Source organism: Fukomys damarensis, unplaced genomic scaffold (genome assembly GCF_012274545.1).
Source record: "Fukomys damarensis isolate Sample0158 unplaced genomic scaffold, DMR_v1.0_HiC HiC_scaffold_38, whole genome shotgun sequence".
Taxonomy (NCBI): domain Eukaryota; kingdom Metazoa; phylum Chordata; class Mammalia; order Rodentia; family Bathyergidae; genus Fukomys; species Fukomys damarensis.
Genome location: NW_022900950.1, coordinates 11,651,462 through 11,656,217, shown reverse-complemented (window position 1 = coordinate 11,656,217; position 4,756 = coordinate 11,651,462). Strand labels below are relative to the sequence as shown.

The 4,756-nt window shown below is 41.5% G+C and overlaps 1 long non-coding RNA gene across 1 annotated transcript; it reads left to right on the top strand.

Annotated features, from left to right (window-relative positions):
• Positions 1-473: 473 nt before the first annotated feature.
• On the top strand, positions 474-2,165 carry LOC104872524. The gene is made up of 3 exons (XR_783207.1): positions 474-510; positions 645-784; positions 2,134-2,165. It is a non-coding gene; the product is annotated as an uncharacterized LOC104872524 (long non-coding RNA).
• Positions 2,166-4,756: the final 2,591 nt, after the last annotated feature.

Below are 4,756 nucleotides of genomic sequence, written 5' to 3'. Positions count from 1 at the left end.
GAAATAAAACTGTAGGCCTCACGTTACCAACTAGAGGTTAATTGTCATGAACAACTAGTTTCGTTTGTTCCTTCCAAAAACCTTAGTGATGCTTCTGTGTATATATATATTGAGGTCTTAATAGGAAACAAATAAAACACTCCAACTGTGATAATTCAAGGACAATTTAAGGCAGTTTATTTCTGAAGGAGTGATGCATAGGCCAATCGTTCAGGAAGCTGGAGTTGCGACAATTGAGCTTTATTACTCCAAGGCTGGCAAGATGTTGAGGAAGAGAGGTTACAGTACTGGTTACCACGTCTATCAGAAGGAAGAGCTTTGTAGAGTATGCCCCAGGAGAGAGGAGCAGTGACCTCCAATTAAGATATTGGTTATCTCCAGGAATGCTCCCAGGGAAGCAGCTATGGTCATCATGCCTTGACCTTATACTTTTTTCTTCCTTCTCTGATTTCCTGCTGGTGTTCTCATTGGCCAGAGGGCACAGGACCTCAGTTGATGTGAATCCTACAGGTAAGAGTACGGGCTACAGAGTGCATCCCTGGGGGTGTCTAGAAGGTAAATGTCACACTAACCTACTGTACTGGGTGAAAATAGAATCAGTCAAATAACCTTTTCTTTCCCTTGTAACACTCCATTGAGACCAGCTGCACTGCAGGAATGACTAGAGCAAATGGGCATTTCTAGAAGGACAAGCTCATGTGAGGAGGAGGTACAGACAGAGCACAGAAGAAGTGGTCAGGGAGACCTGCTGTTCAAAGAAACATTTTTGCTTGCATTGGTAAAGGTAAGGCTTAAGTGTAGAAAAACAATAAAAATGGTTTTCCCAGTATTTTAGAATTAGAAAAAATACAGACCTACCCCTAAGTTTTACTATGATAGAAACTGAGGCTCAAAAGGGTGATAGGTTACTTCATAGTCATTGGAAAGTCAGCGCTCTAGTCTTATTTCCTTAACTTACCGTCCACTCACCACCTCTGTGGGACACTCTGTGCCTTGAACAAACATCACAGATGTCGTATTTTACCAAGGTCCCTATCGACAGCAGCAGCCACACCATGAGTGCCATTTAAAAATGCTATTTTCTGTGTTTCAGGTGGAAAAATACATAGAAATAAACTTGAAACTACTTAACACTTATTATCTATTCTGTCTAGTTGCCTGTCTACCCATCCATCTCAGGTGTCCCCAATCCCTGGGCTTGGACTGGTACCAGTCTGTGGCCTATTGGGGACTGGGTCACACACTGGTAGGTGAACAAGCCTGTAAAACTTCACCTGTATTTACAGCTGCTTCCCACTGCTTCCTTTACTGCCTGTGGCATTGGATTCTCACAGGAACACGAACCTTACAGTGAGCTATGCATGTGAGAGATCTAGATTGCCTGCTCCTTTGATTCACCTCTAAACTCCCTTCCCCGTAACTGTGGGAAAATTATCTTCCATGGAACTAGTCCCTGGTGCCAAAAATGTTGGGGACCACTGATCCATCTAGCACTGTGTGAGATGTTAGGATATTTATAAGGAAGATAGCAATCATTGGGTCCAGCTGCAAGTGGTTCCTAGCCAAACTGCCCAGTACACAGCCATTGATCACTGCTTCTCTTTTTCTTTGGAGTCTCCCTTGGTTTTGGTTATGGTCTACTCCTTATTTTTCTCCTAGCCTTCCTCATAGACTCATGATCTTCTTAACTTTTTTTCTTTGTTCTTTTTTTCCTTTCCTTTTCCATTGCTAAGGATGAAACCCAGGGAGGCTAGAAGAAGAGCTGGTATTTTCCTCATCACCAGGGTGTTTTTTAAACTTCTTTTGGCTTTTACTCCCCCTCACTGCTCCTTCTTAATGTCTTTGTGAGTTTAAATGTCAATGTTTCCAAGAGTTCCATTCCCAGACCTCTGGTCTTTGGCATCATTGTCTGAGAGAAGGTTCCCTTCTGAAAGGAATGGGGCCTGAAATTTCCAGTGTCCTTACATACACTGGAGGAAGAACCCTGAACAGAAGAACCCTGAGCATAGGATGGGGAGAAACACTGACAAGGGCTGCATGTGCTTGTGAGGTGTAAGCGGAAACCACAGTGACATCAGAAAGCAAGAACTGTGTTGGAAAAATCTCTAATCTGATACATTGAATGTATTGCAGTTGAAATCTCTCTTGGAAGCTGGAACAGCCTCCTAAATGTTGTTACGGTCACAAAAGCTTGAAAGTCAAGTACACTTACAAAAGAAAATAGAAATCTGATGAGATGGCACCTGGCAGGGAAAACAGAACCTTGGACCAACCAACAAATGGCGTATTAATCTGATAAAGTACACATGAAATGGGAGTTCTGTCATAGTCCACAGTGAGTTTTGGGCATATACCAATAAGCTAAGTAATAAATGAGATAGTTTTGGGGCACTCTTTCTAAGTTACTGAATGAATAAGTTAAGACAGAATATGTTGTTATTGGCTTATTTCTTCTACCAATTTATTAGTTTTATTTTGCGGAAAACATTTTACCCGTTTTCTCCATTTTGATGTTCAGAGCAGATACCAGTGTGGTGAATCCCAAGATGTCTGATAGCAGAAAGTTGGTGATGAGTTTTATACAAAGAGCAGAGCTTTGTGAAACTGAAATCTCACCACAAATCTGTTTTATCCCCGTTTTCAGGGCATAGTCTGTATTGAGACACAGCGTGATATGTAGGTGCAGAAGCAGCAGAGCCAGTGATACCCCCTGTGGTTGTCTCCCTAAAGTTTATCTGCCTGAAACCTCACTGTTGCATTATTCTCTCTTGGACCACCATTTTCCCAGATTTTGCTTCCAAGAGAGGAAGCTGTCCTTGCCAAGCCATGAGACTTTCAAGCAAATTATGAAGCTTAGCTGCTGTTTAAAAATTCAGACATTCACTCTGGTACCTAGAGAGAGGGGGGAAAATGAGAGAGACTTTTCATGTCCATAAAATACAACAGGTATTAAAGCTAATGGACAGAGGAGAGGTTTGGGCTGTGTGCTTGGCTCATGTAGGTCGGACACCACACCTTTCGGTTGTGCCTTTGTTAATGGAGAGGCAGCCACCAGCTAACTGCTCCCAGGGGAGGGGGCTGTGATCACCACCCACTAGCCTCATCTAGGAGTCAGGATGTAAAAGTGGGTGCTTAGGAGAGTCAGCAGGTCTGATTAATACCCTCTAGGCAATACTTATGAGGCATTTTTTGGCCCATCAAATGACTAATAATAAAGTATAGTGGTGCAATTTGTATTTTTATTGCAGGCCAATTAAAAGGGGGAGAGAGAGAATGGTAAGTAAAATGACATGTCCTTGCAAAGCAGAAACAACAGTAATAGCAGCAGGAGGGGAAAAAAGATACAGGAAAGGAAATAGGCAGCCACTTAAGGCAGTTAAAAGGGTCAGGCATCTCATGTCTTATGGCCTACCCCCCGCCAGCAATTTTCCTTTTCCTGCTGCTTTGTAGGGCAGTGGATATTTTCAAAAGGGATTAATCTACATGGTAACATATGTTCATCCAGAGAGGGATTGGTGAGTTTAAAACGAAACAGTATTTTTAAAAAATGCTGTTTGAAAAGGAACTGGTGCTTTGTGACATTCTTGTCAAGATCCTGTAAGGCTTGCTTTCTTGGGCTTTGTGTTTTAGTCTTCCCTCCTCTATCTGTTTCTGTACCACTTATTTAAAGCCAGAGAAAAGGATTTGGGAAAACATGATTTGATTATTTTTTTTTCCACTCTTCATTGAAGACATGTTTGGGCGTGGCTTTATATACCTGCCTTTTCTGTTGTGTTGGGATCACTCCATGTAGATATCTTGAGACATCAGTCTCTTTAGTGGGCCATTTCTTGATTTGCTATTATTTTCTTTGAGTACCTAGGGTTGATAAAGAATAGAACCAGAATAAATAAAGGATTCCTCCTTAAGGAGACAGCAATAGAGAAGAAAGTCAAAGAAGAACTGCCTCATTCTGGGAAGGGAGGGAGAGGAAGGGGAAAGGCAGATTCAGGAATTGAGATAAAATGCTAGTAATTTGAAAAACCTAAAATAATGTCTTAGTATTTTCAAAATTTGTGGATATCCAAATCTATTTGGTCACTTAGAATAGGATGATTGATCATGAAAAAAAAAAACAGTAGAAGCAATTTTCTAGGTAATTTAGGTCTCAAATCCTATTAAAAAGAAGAACAAAAAAGGTGTACTGCAGGTAGGAATAGAGTGAAATTTTAATTCTCAGCTGGTTAGATTGGCAGAATTTTCTGGATATTTTTTCACTCAACTTTACCCATATTCTACAAATTCTATTTTTACTTCAACTTTTACAAGACAATTTTTAGGTTTAACCCCCCCCCCATTATAGCAGTCGAACCCAAGTATCACCCCTTTCTTTTTCTACCTCAAGGACCCTGTCCCCCAGTATACAGATGTGTGCCTCACTGTCTCATTTCTGTGTCTGAGTTGCCTTCTTGGCAGCTGTTTGCCTGAGCCTTACTGTATTGGTCAGTGTTTCCATTGTTGGAACAAAATACCCAAAGTCACAATGTAAGGGAAGAGAGTTTTATTTTAGCTCATAGTTTCAGAGATTTCAGTCCATGGTTCGCTGGCTCTAAGATGTGATAGAAAGGCATGGTGGAAGAAAGTTGCTTAACTCATGGCAGGCATGAAACAGAGTGGGTTGGAAAAACCTCAAGAGTAAGGGGCCAGGACCAGCTGTAGCCCCCAAGGTCACACCCTATCATGACCTACTTCCTAACAGCCCATTCAGCTATGAACT